The 19178-nt window shown below is 33.3% G+C and overlaps 1 pseudogene; it reads left to right on the top strand.

Annotated features, from left to right (window-relative positions):
• Positions 1 to 13554: 13554 nt before the first annotated feature.
• On the top strand, positions 13555 to 15600 carry LOC105803187 (protein WALLS ARE THIN 1-like; annotated as a pseudogene).
• The last annotated feature ends 3578 nt before the right edge of the window (positions 15601 to 19178 follow it).

The following is a 19178-nucleotide window of genomic DNA, read 5'->3' as shown; positions in this document are numbered from 1 at the left end:
CAGTAGTATTTTCGACTGTTGAGGTCAAGGAGTGGTGTATAAATTGGGTTTTTAAGGCACGTTATGCTAAAGTGAAATAAAATACACAAACTTACTGAAATAGAGGTTAAAGAAGTATAGAGGAGAGTCATAGCTAAACCAGTAGCCTCAAGGCCTGCTTGCTCCCAGTTAAAGAGATGAAGCTAACCATCACTGGGAGAACCAACAAGAGCATGGGAGAAGCAGGAAGAGAGGAAGTTGGAGAAGATTCAAGGGGTGAAGATTGTTAAGAAATGGCTTACATGTAGCTAAGTTTTTTTTTTTTGTTGCATGCATGTTGCAGCACGACAACATGGTGTCTTTAATTATTTTTTTTGTTACTTAGTTACATTTGAACTAAGTTAGTAAGATGTTTGTTGTGATTAGGTGCTGATTGACTTGATTAAATCAACTTATCTATGTGTACAAGTTTAGTTTTATGAGTTTCAAGGTGTTTTAGTAGTGTTAGGTAAGTATTAGATGATAGTTTTTTTCTACTCAAGCTGATTGCTTGTTTATATGTAAGCTTTAGTTGACATCTATGTATGATGAATTTTTTTCAGCCATTTTTCTTCTCTGTTTTGGTCCTAAAACAAGCACTTATTCTTCTTTTTTTATTCAAAAACACCAACAATTGGTATCAAAAGCCTGTTTCTTAGAGGGCTATTTCTCTTTTATGTTCTCAAGTCAATATGTCTTCATCCGGTTTCTCTCCAACTCCACCATTAGTGTTCAATGATGAAAACTACCACATTTGGGTAGTAAAAATGAAGACCTAGCTGCAAGCATTTGACCTATAGGAGGTGATAAAAGCTGATCTTGAACCACCACCCTAGAGAGCTAACCCAACGGTAGCTCAAATCAGGCAGCACTTTGATGATAGAGCCAAAAGATACAAGGCAATGTCTTGCCTTCAAAATAGTGTGTCGGACTTGACTTTTACAAGGATTATAGCGTATGATACTCCAAAGTAAGCTTTAAAGAGGAGTTTAAAGGCACTGAGAAAATAAGACAGCAACAACTTATCAATTTGAGGAGGGATTTTAAAAACTTGAAGATGAAGGAGACCGAGACAGTTAAGCAATACTTAACAAGATCATGGTTGTTGTGAACAATATAAGACTACTTGGGGACCAATTCAGTGAAAGCGGAATAGTGGAAAAGGTTATTGCAACATTACCTAAGAGATATGAAACCAATATTTCTTCCTTGGAAGACTCAAAAGATTTGTCAACAATTTCTTTAATTGAGCTAATCAATGCACTCTATGCTCATGAACAAAGAAGAGCCAACAGACATGAGAAGCATCATGAAGGTGCATTTCAAGTCAAAAGTAAAGGAAGCTCAAGCTTCTCTAGCTACAAAGGGAAGAAGAGTTGGTCAGACAACAAAGAGAAGTCTAAAAGAAGTGGTGGAAAGAAAAAGAATCCACCATGCTCTCATTGTAAAAAGACTACTCGAAAGCAATTAGGCCATGTTGAAAAAGTTTGCAAAAACAAAGGCCAACAAAAATAATAGCAACCACAACAACTAAACTCTCCAGCTGAAGTAGCTGAAGAAAGCCATGCTTAAGAGGAGCAAGTATTTGCAATTTCTTGTTGTGCAATCAGGAGAAAGAACATAAAAAGGTGGTTGACTGATTGTAGTTGTTCCAAACACATGACTCATGATGCCAGCATTTTCAAGTGGATAAACAGTAACTTCAACTCCAAGGTGAAAGTTGGCGATGGATAGTATATCAAAGCAAAAGAAAAAGGAGATATGTTGATTGACACTCCTTCAGGTACTAAACTTATCTCAAATGTTCTTTTAGTACCTGAAAGAAATAGAAATCTACTAAGTATTGGTCAATTATTCGAGAAAGGGTATTTGATTGTGTTTAAGAACAAAGAATACCTGATTAGTGATTCAAATGGATGTAAGCTTATGTCAGTGGCCACGACTGATAAGAGTTTTTTTGTTGACTGGAATAAAGCTACTACTAGTGCTTATACAGCTACATTGGATGAATCTGAATTGTGGCATAAAAGGATGAGCCATGTCAATTATAGATCCTTACTTCAATTATCCAAGGAGGATTTGATTAACAACTCTAAAAAAGTGGTTGAGCAACAAGGTGTTTGTGAAGTGTGCTAGTTGGGAAAACAAGCTAGGCTTCTATTTCCAGCAAACAAGGCCTGGAGGGCCTCTGAAAAACTACAGTTAGTTCACACTGATATGTGTGGTCCTATGGAGACTCAATCTTTGAATAGTAGCATGTATTTGATCATTTTCATTGATGATTATTCTAGGTTTTGTTGTGTAATACCCAATTTTAGCCCGGGCTCACAAAAAATAATAAACCCAAAATAATAAAACAAAGTCTAAGTCTAGTACAAAATTATATCATTTGGCCCGATCGGAATGACCCATTACTTGAAAAGGTTGAAGGTCCATCTACAAGCTTATGGAAACATAATCTTCAAGGATATGCAATCTTAGATATGATATATGCAATCATAGATATGATATGCAATCTTAGAAGATATGATTTTGTAATCTTAGAGATTTAATTTGTAGATACCATTTAATCTTAGCCGTTGATGTAATTGATCTGTACCGTTGGATTTGGGGAGGCTCAACTATAAATAGAGGCCTCTCCCTTCATTGTAAAGGGGGGAGTGGGGAGTAATAATAATTTTTAAGAGTATTCACTCAAATTTCTCTCTCTCTTGTGTTCTTATTTTCTGTGGCTTGTTCTTATTTTGTTGATTTGTGTATAATTTATTTATTGATTTGTATATTGTTGATTTCAAATCTCTTTTTCCCTTTTATTCATTTTCAAATTCATTATTTTCAAATTTGTTTACATTTTATTTTTCCTTATATTTTTATTTTATACTCTTTGTTTTAAATTCATTGGTCTTTTATTATTGATGCTATTTAATCCTCTATTTGTTATTTTTTATTATTAAATTAATTATTTTAATATTATTAATACTATTATCTGGCATCATTAATCTTGTATCATTATTATTTACTTTTTATGCCTTTAAATTTCAAATTTTGTTATATATATGCATGTATACATACATACGTTTTATAATATATACATATCGTACACATTTTTAATTTTTATAAATATATATATACACATACTTTTATATATTTTCTATGTTTCCTAATTTTATATACATGCTTATATTTCTTTTACATATTAAAATATGTATATACATATTTTTAATTTTTTAATTTTTATAATTCACATACATATATATATTTCTTATATGTACATATATATATTTTATATTTTATAATTTTATCTATTTTCTTTGTTATTATTATTGCTTTACTTGATGTTTATTTATTTATTTATTCACATGACCATTATTATCATTATTATATTCTTTAAATGTTTCGGTTTTATTTGTTTATTTACTTGATATTGTTATACATGATTGATTTGTTTTATTATTATTATTATTATTATTATTGTTGTTGTTCTTGATCATGCTATTTATATTTATATTATCACAATTGTTACTCCATTATATAATTGTTACCCAAATTCGTATAAAGAGAAAATTTTGAAAAGTAAAGACAATACTCGGTATTTGGAATCTTCGAGAAGATTGAGCCCTAACGTATTGGGTTCCAACTCTTTCGTTGAATCTGAATAATCGAGAATGCTCTTTAACCAAAACATAAATAAAAAGCTCATTATCGAGAATTCAATACGTTGTGTCCGAACCCGTTTTTCTGAATTTCATGGGCCAAAATCATTATTTTAATAAAGTAAAATTGCTTATTAAAAATAACCACTTTTTGAGGTAACCCGATCACACCTAAATAAAAAGGATCGATGGCGACTCCCATTTTCATTTTTTTTCAAAATCCAAGTCGACCCCGTTTTTCAAAATAAAAATTGGTTTTGACAATTGGGTTTATTTCTTCAAAATGAAGTCAAAAGTTGTTTCTGTATTTTGGAAGTTCAAAGCAATAGTTGAGACTCAATCAGGTTGCAAGCTCAGAATTGTAAGGTCAAACAATAGGACAGAGTACACTTTTAATTTGTTTCAAAAGTTTTGTGAAGAGTCAAGGGTTGAACATCAACTCACCAACACCTATACACCTTAGCAAAATAGTGTTAGTGAAAGAAAGAATCGAACCCTGATGGATATGGCCAGATGTCTCATGTTTGAAAGAAACTTGCAAAAAAAATTCTGGGCTGAAGCAGTAATCACTGCTGTCTATCTTCAAAACAAGCTACCAACCTAAGCCTTGCTGGAAAAAACTCCCTTTGAAGCCTAGTTTGGATTCAAACTTTTAGTTGCACATTTAAAAATATTTGGTTGTATCTGTTATGCACATGTTCTTACTATTAATAGGGACAAATAAATAAGGCTTAATCTGGAATCTTTTTGGGCTATAGCAGTGTCAAGAAGGGCTACAGAATACTTGATCCATTAACTTACAAGGTTTGTGTAAGTAGGGGTGTAGTGTTTGATTAGAAGTCAACATGGAACTGGGATAAAGCTGAGCCAAAAAATGTTACTGAAGATTTATTCACTTGGCGAAATGAAGCTGATCAGTTTGAGCAAGAAATGGATTTTGATGATTTACCTGTTAAAGGAACCAAATTAATTAGTGAGGTGTATGAAAGGGCTGACATAGCTGCTATTGAGCCATTCAGTTATAAAGAAGCAGAAGCATTACAAGGCTGGAAGAAAGCAATATTGGATGAAATGAAAATGGTACACAATAATCAAACCTGAGAGCTAGTTGAAAGGGCAGTTCACAAGAAAGTCATAGGGGTAAAATGGGTGTTTAAAGCCAAGCACAATGTTGATGTCACCTTAAACAAGCTGAAGGCAATGTTGGTTGTGAAGGGTTTCAGCCAAAGGTATGGACTTGACTACTTTGAGACCTTTGCACCTGTGGCAAGATTAGATACCATAAAACTTTTGCTTGCCTTGACAGCTCAAAGGCAGTGGAAGATACATTAACTTGATGTGAAGTTTGCCTTCATTAATGGATTCCTCAAGGAGGAGATATATGTTGAACAACCAGATGGTTTCAAGGTGGTTGGTGAAGAAACAAAAGTGTACAAGCTTAAAAAGGCTTTGTATAGCTTAAAACAGGCTCCAAAGGCTTGGTATGATAGAATTGACAACTATTTGTCAAGCTTGGGATTCGAAAGAAGCATCAGTGAGCCAACTTTATATGTGAAGAAAGCTAGAGATGAAATTATTCTAATAGTCTCCTTGTATGTGGATGACATGCTAGAGACTAATGGAAGTGATGAATTTTTAGCTGAGTTCAAAAGGCAAATAGAAAATGTATTCGAAATGTTTGATCTAGGTGAAATAACCTACTTTCTTGGTATGGAGGTATCTCAAACTCAGCAAGGCATTTTTATAAGTCAGGAGGCTTTTGCCTTGAAGATCTTGAACAAATTTTGCATGCAAAATTACAAAACAACTAGTACTTCAGTTGCTATTGGTGAAAAACTTACGAGCCAAGGTGATTTTGAAAGGGTAAATGAATTTGATTATAGAAGCCTTGTAGGGTGTTTACTCTATTTAACAGCCTCAAGACCTGATATTGTATTTCCTGTTAGTCTTTTGTCCAGATTCATGCATTGTTGTAATGTGACTCACTTTTAAGTAGCAAAAAGAGTTCTGAGATACATCAAAGGGACTCTAAGCTATGGAGTCAAGTTCACCAAGGCTGATGACATGAAACTTGTTGATTTTACAAATAGTGATTGGGCTAGATCCTTTGATGACATAAAAAGTACCTCAGGGTACATGTTCACCTTAGGATCAATTATTTTTTGTTGGACCATTGTAGCTCAATCAGGAGTTGAGGTTGAATATGTTGTAGTTGCTACAATTGTTAATCAAGCTATTTAGCTGAGGAAACTTTTGGTTGATTTGAATTTGCACCAAAGAGAAGCAACAAAGATTAAATGTGACAATCAATCTGCTGTTACAATTGCAGAGAATCTAGTGTTTCATGGTAAAACTAAACATTTCAAGATTAAGTTTCATTTTGTCAGAGAAGTGGAGCAATCACATAAGATCAAGGTGGTTCATTGTAGTTTTGAAAATCAATTGGCATACATCTTGACAAAACCTTTTGGGACAGTAAGGTTCGAGAATTTAAGAGCCAAACTGGGAGTTTGCAGCATGAAAGCCAAGGAGTGTTAAGAAATGACTTACATGCAGCTAAGTCTGTTTTTTTTTGTTGCATGCATGTTGCAAGTCTGTTTTTTTTTTGTTGCATGCATGTTGCAGCACGACAACATGATGTCTTTAGTTGTTTTTTTGTTACTTAGTTACATATGACCTAAGTTAGTAAGATGTTTGTTGTGATTAGGTGTCGATTGACTTGATTAAATCAGCTTATCTATGTGCACAAGTTTAGTTTTATGAGTTTTAAGATGTGTTCGTGGTGTTAGGTAAGTATTAGGTGATTTTTTTTTACTCAAGTTGATTGCTTGTTTATATGTAAGCTTCAATTGACATCTATGTATGATGAAATTTTTTCAGCCATTTTTCTTCTCTGTTTTGGTCCTAAAACAAGCATGTAACGCCCCAAAAATTTAATAGTTTAATTGTGAGAATCTGCAATAATTAAAATCATATATCTCTAGTTTTGTGCTCTGTTTTTGTGTTTAAGGTCTGGAGTCCGAGTTGTGTTACTAAATTTTTTGTTATTTTTAAACAACTCTTATCTATGTGTTAGGTGGTTAAGTGCAATTCTGGGGAAATCAATGACAAGAATGAGCCTGTTGGTTCACTGGTTAAGCATCTGTCTGTATTATGTCTAGTTTCGAGTTCGAACCCCATCGTATGCATTAGGAAATATATTTTTCGCAAATTCCGGAATGGATGGTGGTTATTTTAAAACATTCTAAGAAAATGTTATCGTTCTTTTATTTTTTGAAAATCTTAGTTCTTGTTTTTTTTTTCTGTTCTTCCTTCTTTTATTTTTCTTTTTTCCTGCAATCGATTTTATGTGAATTGGGAAGTCTTGCTGCCTATAAGGTTGATATTGAGTAAGTTCCGCTGTGATTTTCTTTCGTTTGCGATTCCGTTGTGTTAGCACTTTTCTGTCGAAGCGAGATTTTGCTCGTTTACTTGACGTTCTGTTAAACATTCGATTGGTTACTTTGTTTAGGCAAGGATATTACAAGGGACGTTAATCCACCGTGTTAGTTTATTTTCTTCTATTTCATGCGAAGTGAGTGTACGAATTGAGTTGGAATTGCGTCGAGTTTTCAGACATAATCTTAGCGGTAGGTTAATTTTGCTAAATATTGAAATTGATGGTGTAATTGGTTGTTGAATGATTAATTAGGTTCTAAGTAGTCTCCGTGTTGTTTCCCCGTCAAAACGAAACCAGGTGTGTACCAGAAACCTTAATTTTGTAAGTTTTGGGTCACCGAAAATGGTGGCTGTCGACGCCACACGGGTGTGTGGTAGGCCGTGTGATCGGCCGTGTAACTCACTGTTCATCGAATTGGAGCCACATGGGCTGGCACACGGACGTGTGTCCAAGTCATGTGTGGCCATGTTGGTATATGATTCACACAGGCATGGGACACGGGCATGTAACTCGCTATTTATGACTTAGAGCCACACGGGTAAGCACACGGACGTGTGCCCAGGCCGTGTAAGTCACACAGGTAAGGACACGATCGTGTGTCCAAGCCGTGTAACTCTCTATTTACATGTTAAAACCACACGAATAGAGGGCATGGGAGTGTGCCCAGGCCATGTGAGCCACACGGGCAAGGACATGGCCGTGTGTCCAGGCCATGTGGCATTATAAAAGAGGTTCGAAACCCGTTTTTGAGGCTGTAAATATGGTTTATGATTGATAATGATTTCCCCATTGTATGAATGATTTGAATTTGATTGAATGAGAACTCTCTGATATTCTGTAACAGATATATGATTATTTTAATTGTAAGTGTATTGTGGACAATTGCACTCTGCATTTGCATGGGTTGGGATGTTATGAAGAAGGAAGTAATCTGCTTTGCAACCACTATGTAAATAGTTTTGATTCTGGTGCTTTGACGCATTATGATTGTAACGACCCAAAATCCGTGGGCACCAGAAAAGTGTGTATTATCGGGCCTCCGTCTTAGTAAACTGAGTCATAAATAATTATTAGAAATACTTACGAGATTAGTTGTGTGTTTAATTAGGTTTTAGATAGGTGAATTTGGCTCAATTAAGAGTAATTAGCAAAAGGGATTAAATTACAATAGAAGTGAAAATCTAATCATAGATTAAAAGAAAGTAAAAAGGGCTAAAATAGCAATTAAGCCATTTAAAATGATTGAGGCGGCATAAAATAAAATTTAAGAATTTATTTGTTTATTATATAATTAATGATATTTATTATTTATTATTAGTTATTAGTTATTATTAAATTAAAAGATATTTAGTAATTAAATAATTAGTATAAGATTTTTGGGTAATAATAAATTATGATTTTGCCAAGTGTGTGGTAAAATAAAATACAAGTGTATTATATTTATTTATTTACTTGAAAATTTAGTAAAAGATAATTGTTAATTAAATAATAATATTATGAGATTTTTATTTGATAAGTTAGTTAGATTGAAACAAGTGTATGGTAATGATTTAATGCAAGTGTACTAATAAAATACATACATTTGTAATATTTATAATTAATTAATATAATATAAAGTAAATGAAATAAAATGAAATAAAAACAAAGCAAAAGAAAGGAAAGAAACAGAATAGAAGAGACGAAACAGGGGAGAAACAGGGAGAAAGAAGAAAAAGAAGAAAAAGGAAAATAGGGTTTTGAAGCTTGAAATTTAATTTGGTAAGTCAAATTAGCCCTTTTCTCTTAATTCTAATGTTTTAAAAGCTTTAAAACAAAGTTTTGATGGGATTAAGTTGATGTTTTGTAAGTTCATAGGTTTTCAAGTATAGTTTATGTTGAACAAAAGAGATGAATTAGGGATTAAATAGCATGAATTTTAAGTTAGAATTGAAAAGGGATTAAATTGTAAAAGAAACTATAAGTTTTATGTTTTAGGGACTAAATTGAGGAAAATTCGAAATTTGGAAAATATGCTGAAATTTTGATAATTAAATTTGAGTTTGGATGAAGTTTGAATAGAAATAGAGTGTGAATTGAATTAGGAAAGTAAGTGAATTTAATTAGGATTAAATTGAGAATAAGGAAGAAATTGAATAGAAATTTAATTATTTATTATAATTAGTGCTGTAATTAATAGTATAAATTATTATTTTTTTCAGTAGCTAATATTGCACCGAGGCATCCACGAGGAAAGGAAAGGAAAAAGTAGACGAGGAATAGACACGAGAATTACGGTTTGTATCACTATAATTCAAACTTTATTATTATTAAGTGTTTAATTTGCTAATTATGTGTGGTAAGTATTTTAAGGTAAATGTTTAATAAATAATAAATTTATAATGTAGTAATGAAATTGAAACCGATCTTGAACCAATTATGGAATCTTGAATATTGTCTTGATTCTTGAGTGAATTGTGAAAATATGAATATTGTTATGCATAATGCATTGAATTGTGAAATTATCAAGTAAAGAATTACTGTAATACTTGTGAAACCGATTGAATTAAGGAATTATAATTGATCTTGAATTAAGATGGAAATTTATCTTTGAAAAGTGAATTAAATACCCTATTAACTAGTCGGGCTAGTCGGATATAGTTGGCATGCCATAGGATATGGAAGAGTACGGGGTATTTGCCGGCTTACCGATTAGGCACTTATGTGCCGAATATGTTATCATATCGTTATCGGTTCGGCACCGTGTGTCGAATATTGTTATCATTATCACCGTTACCGATTCGGCACTTTGTGTGTCGAATCGATTCTTATTACAATTACTGACATCTTTTCTTGGTGTGTTTGGTTGGAATCCGTGTATCCGCCGAGTCCGAGTCAAGTTAATAGGGATAAATGAAATAAATTTACTGATAAAACTAATCTCGAATGATATATTATATGTGAAGAGTGAAATTTTAAATAAAGAAATAAGAATGATATTTATATATAATTAATTGCTAATATTAAAAGATTGAATTGTTTCTTAGTAGTGATAATTGTAATGAAAAGTATGTGTGTGATTTAATGTATTTAATTATAAATTGAATTATAGTGATACCACTGAGTATATGCATACTCAGCGTACGGTTGTTTCCGTGCGCAGGTTGTAGAGGTCAAGTACTGATCCAGCATCCAAAACCAGACCCGACTTCAGCAAACTTTTGGTGATGTATAATTTTCCTTGGTAATGTGGCATGTACATAGGATGTGTATAAAGGTTATTATGTTTTAGTATGAATGATTAAAAATGTTAGTAGTATAAGTTTATGAATTATAATGAAAGAAGTTTATCGATCTTTATTTAATTTATTACATTGTTAAATTTAAATTGACATTATGTTGATTAAGTTGATTAGAAGGTATTTAGAATAGGAATTGAGAATGTGAAATGAATCGGTTGAATTGGTTGAGATTGGAAATACTATGGTTTTAATTGCAGGAGGTATTATGCAAAAATAAGCCGAAATGCTGCCGAAATTTTGTAAAAAAAAAAACAAAAAAAAACCTCGGAGTATTTGAACGAGTTTCATTTCACTTTTTCATTCATGTGTTGAACTTCAAAAGTTTATTATATGGATTTAGTTATACAATTATATTACAATTGTTATTTTATTATGAATTATTCGTAAACTGTTTGATATGTCTGGTAATGTCTCGTAACCCCGTTTCGGCAACGGTTTGGGGTTAGGGGGTGTTACAATGATCCAGCAGCTAAGCTGTGTTACTGTAAACGTGTCAAATAGACACTTTGTGGTGTGTAGGGATGGATGGGCATTGAATGTCCTTAACGGTGTGTTGGGATGATCGAAGATGGTGTGGGTTTAAGAATATCTGCAATATATATATATATATATATATATATATGAATTTGCATATGTATAAATATTTGTATACAACTGATCTGTTTTGAATCTGAGCTGTAAATAATTCCGTACCGAACCGAATCTCTGAACTTGGAACTACTTTATAAATGAATACTAATTGAATAAACTTAAATTTCTTTTACGCACTGAGTTCACAACTCATTTTGTTTTGATTGGATTTTAGGTAATCTCCAATCTTGAACGGGTCAGCGCAGTGGATGCTCGGTTAAGCGTTTACCTTTGTTTAAGTAGTATATTAGGATTTCGATAACTATATTAGGATGAACCTAGAAGATCATATACTTAATTTGTTTTATGATGAATGTGTTATGAAGCATGGTTTAACTTTATTGTGTTGTTGTGTGACGATAACTGATGAGATAACTCCCAAAATTTGAGTTGGACGTCCAAGCCGGGTTTAGGGTGTTACAAAGCACTTGTTCTTCTTTTTATTCAAAAACACCAACAAAGATGGAGGAGTAGCGGTTGACGGTGGAGAAGCAATTAGAGAAGCATATATAGAAACGGTTGTCAGAGGAGGCTGGTGTTGGAGAAGAAGATAATGATGGGGACATGGGGTTTCAACTGATGTTGCAGGGATGACAAAGGATGGTGACGATGGTGAAACAAAGAAACCAAAGCTAAAGCTATGTGTTTCAATTTTATTGGTTTTGGTTTAGAAACGAAAGTTGAAATAGAAATTTAAATACTAGATTTAATTTTTAAAATTCATGTGAGATTTTCATTTAAGATGTGTTTAAATTGTAAATTTTTTATTTATATGATTAAAATGAAAATTTTTAACAAATATCATTTAATTTCTAAGAGATTATGATTACTTTTAACCTGTAATAAGGCTGATTTAATGGCTTTAGGTTACCAAGGTGTACACGTAGGCCTAAGTCCAGAAGGTAAGGGTTTATGGTCATGAATAGAACTGGGCTTAGTTCATTATCATAAATCAATGATAATTCTATTTATAAAAAAAAGAATATCAATAATACAATTACGAAATTACTGAAAGAAATAAAAGTCAAATAATTCTATTCAAGGTTTCGTACTTTTGTAGGAATAAACAATATTTCTCATAGTTTTCCAGGAACTGATTCACTTAGAAACAACTTGCTGCAAAATCAATTAGTATATAAATTTGGGGCTCAAATATTCTTTTAAACAGATCCCGTTCAACATCAGGGTTAATACAATTTTCAAATGCACTCCTAGAAAGCAGGATATGTGCGACACTGTGAGTTCCATGTACTGATAATGGAATTCAGCCGAGCCGCGTATAAGAATTTAATATCTTTGATGATGATGATGATGGTGATGATCATATTCATTGGTAGAAATGGAAACATGAAATCTCACTCATACTCTCGCAGGAAACAGAGGAATGCGATTCTTTCAAGAACTGGAAGATGGAGACATCCACTTATATTTTATTTTGGGGAAACAGATTTATGTTCAGATGCCACACATAGTGAAAAAACAACAAAGCCAGAATGGCCAAGTTGAAACCTCCTTTAACACTTCTTCCCATAATCTGAAAGACAAACAGGATTCGTTGCATTTTCTAAGCATCAAAATATGTTTTTTTTACATTGTATTTTGGTATCTCGGAGCATCAATTTTGATCTCCAACTAGTCTTTAATTTCCATCCCAAGTCCGAATCTTAATCAATACATTATGAGTGGCTATAAGCTGGAGTTGTGATGCTTCCTTTCGCTTATTTTATTGGTAACTTTCATGGCTGACTACATGGCAAGTAATGCTCCCACTCTGCAAAGACCTAAAAAAACTGGGATTGACTTCCATTAGGATCCTCTTCTAGAACCTAGAGGAATCCAACATGGAGATGACTCAGGGGAGGATTCGGAGCTTGCTCATTCCACCGCAATGCTGATTCTGCTATTTATCATATTTATGGTTTGGTGTATAATGAAATGTGATGAAAAGGGTTTTATATAACTCATATTCCTATAAAAAGTTAAATCTGATGCATAATAGCATTACTTTCTGATGCAGGTCTCTTTTTTTGTGTATAAAATAATTGAGAAACATTGTTCGGTTATCAAAAGATGAAACTAATTTAAACAGAGTAAAAGGCAGTGATTGGAAGCACCAAAGATTGTCTCACTCCCACTTTTCTGCTCCAAAATAATGGAGGGGAAGAAAAGACTAAACAGCAAGAAGAATATTTAATTTCAAGTTATTATTGCGCTTAATCGGTGCTCCAACTTGCAAAATTATTCCTACTTTCTTGTTTAAGTATCTGAGGATAACAGGTAATCAGATTCCACAAACGCCAATCCCTCCAGCGAATAATACATTCAGTATCACTGGAACATTTGCAAAGTTCACTTTCCAAGATTTTCACACCCTCAACCACGCTTTTCATTTTATTTAAAGTATTCGTGTCCGACACATATTAGAACATGAGTAACAAGTTGAGCATATTTGTCACCATGGCCCAAACTTTAAAACTGTAATGAAAAGGGCTTGTGAATTTGGAAAAAGGAGTAATAACAAAGATGGTGAAAATGATACAAATCTCTACTGTTTCAATAAACACACTTTCCACTTTGGTCAGTCCTTTCCCAAAATCTTTTTGTGGTACAGAACATTGATTACTACTCCATTTGGTATTATTATAGATGCATTTCCTGCACTAAGCACAAGTTAACAGAAAAAGTAAAAAAAAAAAAAAACTGTAATTATCATTGCAGAAAGCAAGGGGATACATGGCCTGCACATTCATGGCAACCTTGGAAAGATATAAGCCTCATCTAATCATGTTTCTGACTCAGATCGGTTATGCAATTGTGTATTTCTTTACTGAAGCTGCCTTCAGTCAAGGGCTGAATCCACATATATATGTCACTTACCGATTTTGCCTATCTGCCTGCCTCATGTTTCCTTTTGCCTATTTTCTTGAGAGGTTTGTTATACCAACACTGGTTTAAACTGTGTTTATGAGACTGTAAATTCTACGGGTTCTTCTGTCTTGCAGAAATTCAAGGCCAAACCTTACGTTTCGACTGTTTTCGGAGTTCTTTTTGCTTTCTCTCATAGGGTAGAGTAAATTATAAACGTCCATCTACCTCTAGTTAATGCCAATTTGATTCAAAGAGTTTGAATTATAACGTTTGTTCCTTATTTTGTCCCCTTGATGATAAAAACAGAATCTGTTCATCCCTTAACTTGCACTTTGCAAGTTTGAAATACACTTCTCCGACATTCGTTGCAACTCTGTTCAACACTATTCCTTCCTGGACTTTTATAATTGCCGTCATACTCAGGTAGAGTGTAAAACTCTATATATGCACTGCCTCAGTGCCTCTTTCGTTAAACCTTTATAAATGAACAGTTTAAAAGAGATTTTCATAAACAATGTCCTTTACGTTTGCGGTGCAGGATGGAGGTTGTCAATGTAAAGAACCCTCGTGGGATGGCTAAAATCCTTGGAACCTTAATATCCCTTGCAGGGGTAACTACCATCACTTTGTACAAAGGGCCTGCAGTGCAAAGGTTGTCAGCTGCTATAGTTCACATAAACAGGCATTCGGGTTCGGTTCATGAGAACTGGGTGAAAGGACCTATTCTGACAGTGGCGAGTTGCATAACATGGGCCATATGGTACATTCTGCAGGTAATCAATTAGTAGTAACTTCTAATGATGCCATGTACTAAAATGTTAGTGTACAAAATAACTAAGGAGTTGATCCCTGAAAATGTTTAGGCAATTACTTTGAAGAAATATCCAACACAAGTTTCACTAGCAGCATGGATGAACGGTATCGGGGGAGCACAATCGGCAGTCTTTGCAGTGTGCTTACAGCACAAGGCATCAGCATGGTCAATCAAAATGTTCAAGTTAATTTCTGGTCCATTACATATTCTGTAAGTAATTCCATGGCTCTCAAAACCAGTTTAAATCCATTCATTCACAATTCATGTCCTAAGCCTGGTAGGATGAAAACTAAAAATTCCAGGGAATATGCTCTGCTGTTTTTGTCTGCCTTCAAATTTGGTGCATGAAAGAGAAAGGACCGGTGTTTGTCGCCATGTTTAACTCTCTTCAAACAGTTATGGTGGTGGTTCTAGCATATCTAGTTCTTGGTGAATGACTATACACAGGCAGGTAAAATGTAAAACTCAAATTTACAATTTAAACTTGCAAAAAGAAATATAAACACACCTCTTTACTTTTACTTGATCATTCAGCATTATAGGTGGATTCCTCGTTATCATTGGCCTATACTTCCTGTTGTGGGGCAAGGACAGAGAGCAGTCTTACAACAAGAGCCAAGAATCACATTGTAATGAGATAATGGTATCTGACAAGGAGGAGATGGCTTCAGTGGAAAAAGATGAACCGTGAAGGAAACATAAAATGGCTTCGGACAAAAGAGGATGGCATGCCATAGCAAATGAATTTGACTTACTTTTAGTAGCTTGCAGGAGAAGTAAATTAAGCCCAGAGAGCACTGTCAAGTATTAAAAAGAACAACTTATATCTATGTTTGTTTATAATTTAATGTGGAATTTGCATTGTTGTAATCAAACATGATGATCAAGGTCAAATACACTTCTACAATCCAAAGCCTGTGTCTTTTCTTTTTTGTTTTTTTTTTTTTGTTTTGGACTCATAACTAAACAAAGACTCCATTAAAGATTGCACCCAAAAACAAGTTGTCCCTTGCCCTTTGGAATCCTTAAGGAACCAACATGGAGGTGGGTTCAAGGGAGATTTCTACAGAACCTGCGCTTTTAGTGGATTGGTATTAAGAATAAGAGAATCTTATAATCTGGAACTTTCTTATCCAAGACTATCTCACTTTCTAATTTATACAAATTAAAATATATGGCCTGGTGTTTGAAACATGTGAGTGAAACCACATCTTGATTACAGTCACAAAAATCTGATTTTTCACACCCTAAATCTGATGGCTTCGAGAAGAAGACGTGTAAAGTTGAAATTATTTGTTTGACTTAGTATAATCCGCCAATTTACAGTCTTCTAGCGGATTAGAGTTTGGTGTAAAATATCCGCCGTAGAAGTAATTAAAGACTTTATTTCAGGGTATTATGCTATTTAAGAAAATAGTATGACAAGCGAAGAGTGAGCCTGGTGAGAATTACTGCCAAATGTATAATAGGTCCAGTTTGCCTGAGCACTGTGCTAATTGGGTTTTATAATGTGATCTGATTAGGAGCCAACTGACTTGACTAGTCAAATAGCATATATACAGGATCTTTATTTATATTTCTCTCGAATTTTGTAGGCCATTTATTAGGATAAATTATGGATACAATTGACACTTGTGAAGTTCCACTGAGGGGAACAGAGTGTATATATATGTGGTGAGAAGAGTTTGCCTGGATGGTTTTTCTTCCTTCAATATTATTTTCTGGTTTTTGAATTATTCAGTAGGTGTTCCACCTCATGGTAAATCTGATAGCTCTACATGTTAAGTTTTTAAAAGAATAATGCTATTAAGAAGCGTTTAAACAAAATGATATGAATAAGAGACCCTGCATGGGGGGTCGTGTAATACCCTTAATCTGAATTCGTCGCCGAAACAGGGTTACAAAGCATTACCGGAGTTTATAAATCAAATAGATATGAAATGAAAACATTTCATATCATATATCATTCATGTTAAAAACCAATCAAAATCATACATATTGTTCCTTATATGAGCCCGCGAGACTCAAAATACACATTAGAAACAAATCAGGACTAAATAGGAAACTCAGAAAATTTTTCGAAAACATTTAATATTTTCAACACTGTAGGGGTCACATGGCCGTGTGACTCACACGGTCAAGAGAAATGCCCGTGTCTAAGGTCGTGTAACTCACTGATTTGCATTCTTTAAAAGATACAAAGGACACATGGCCGAGTCACTTAGCCGTGTGTCACACACAGTTGAGACACACGCCCGTGTCTCTGCCCGTGTGGATGAAAACAGGCTATTTTATAAGCTATTTTTCTCACTCAACAAGACATGTATCTACAACTATCATCATTCATATAAACAAGTCATATTATAGCATCCAAAACAAGTAAAAATCAAGCCTTAAATATATAATATCTTTACATACAATCCATATTCCTTCAGGCACCTCAGATGATAGATTATAACTTGTGTGTTCATGTATTCAGTGTATTCATATGTACAACTAACTTATATGCATAATTGTACCCAAGGTTTACTAAGCTAATTTACATTATTTCAAACCAAGTCACTTACCTACCAAAACATACCAAAACACATGCATATAAATGCACATTTAGCTAACATTTTACCTTTCACTATACAACCATAAATCAACCCACACATCAACCTTATAAGGCAAATATGCACAAACCAAAATGTGCCAAAACACAAACCAAACAAGTGGCTAATATTAACAAAACTCATAAAGGCCAACATTAACCAAAATACCTATACATGCCATTATAACCAAAATCAAAACATCTAAAAGTACCAATAGAATCGATGGATAGTGTGATATAACTCCGACAAAATTCTAACCCGATCGAGCTTCCAATAATTTGAAAAGTAAATAAAAACAATTACATAAGCAATGAATGCTTAGTATGCTCGTATAAACTTTAATCATATCAATTCATTTCAAATATGAAATTTATACATATCATGAATAACCCAATATTAATACCTCAATACTCATAAAGCTATATTCATCAACTCATAAGATGAATAAATCCACAACATCACTTATACATATTATCTCTAGCTCAGTAGGATTTTAAACAACTTTAAACTCTTTTAAATTTCTTTATTTTCGTTTGCACTTTTTTACTTTCCATACTCAAGTCATAAGCATATCATTCAACCATAGCCACAAGCTAGTGCATTTACACATGGCCTTTCTCGAATTAATCCCATGATAAGTCATTTAATAAGAAATTGCACAATTTAAACCTTACCACTATTTCATTAGCACTAGCATATTTTCTCTTGAGTACTTACCATTTCAATGCATCATATAAATAAAGATATTACCATTCAACCAATAGCTTGGCACTTGCCTAAGCATCAACAGCAACACTTGTTAGCGTACTTGCACATATTTCATATAAATTCAACATTGATAAACTTATTTTCTCGACATGTCACATGAAAAATGATGAGATGGATGAACGCAAAAGCGAATTGTAAAATTTGTCAAAGTCACAGATTTGACTTAGGGCTCTAAACGTTCAGAAAGAATTTTAGATTTTGACACAACCTGAAAAGAAATTGAATCCAAGTCAGATAAAAAAATTTAAAATAAATAACTAAAATAAAATAATAAATCAAAGATTAAGGAAGCGAATAAAGAAGATAAATGGAAAGATAGAATGTGGCGTGTAGGAGTCCTAATAAACCTTGGAAACACGAAAAATCCATTACCCCCTTCAAGCAGCTCTAATTTCCCCTCCAAGATAGAAACCTTGGCAAGAAAAAGTTTGAAGATGATCCCCACAATCTAAAAAGATTGTTAAAACTCTTCTAAAAGAAACTCAAGAGAAATTCTTAAAAAGAAAAACCAGAGAGGATTTATTAACTCAAAAGAGAAATAGAATAATAATGAATTGAATGAATTGTGTACAATGCAAATGCCTATATATAAGCTAGCTAAATAAATCTAAATAAAACTCTTAAGTATACTAGAACTCTAATTTAATCTAAACAAGAAGTAGTTTTAAACTAAATTTTCTTGTTAACATAAAACTCCTAAATAACTTGAAATACTTAATAATTATAAAAAATTAAGAATAAAATAATAATAAAATAATAAGATCTGAAAAATATAATATTGGGCTCATATATAATAAAAATTAAGTCTAAAACTCGAACTCAATATGATTTAAACTCGAATTAAAAGCACGAAATTCGTAATTCCCGTCATAATCCCGTTCAAAAATTCTGCTCGCGCAGTCTTCACTAAAACGGTAATAACTTGAGCTCCCGAACTCAAAATTGAGTGATTCAAAATGTGTTTCGAAGCTAAGAGATAGATCTTCAAATGCCATGAGACATCTCAACCCAAAAATGCCAGGATCCCATCCAAAAAGTAGTCGCAAGTCTGCTGAGTTCCCAAGCCTGAAATTGGCAGTTTTGATGATTGGAATCTAATAAATTCCACCCCATTTG

Source organism: Gossypium raimondii, chromosome 11 (assembly GCF_025698545.1).
Source record: "Gossypium raimondii isolate GPD5lz chromosome 11, ASM2569854v1, whole genome shotgun sequence".
In the NCBI taxonomy this organism is placed as follows: Eukaryota; Viridiplantae; Streptophyta; class Magnoliopsida; order Malvales; family Malvaceae; genus Gossypium; species Gossypium raimondii.
This window is presented reverse-complemented; position numbering and strand designations above follow the sequence as displayed.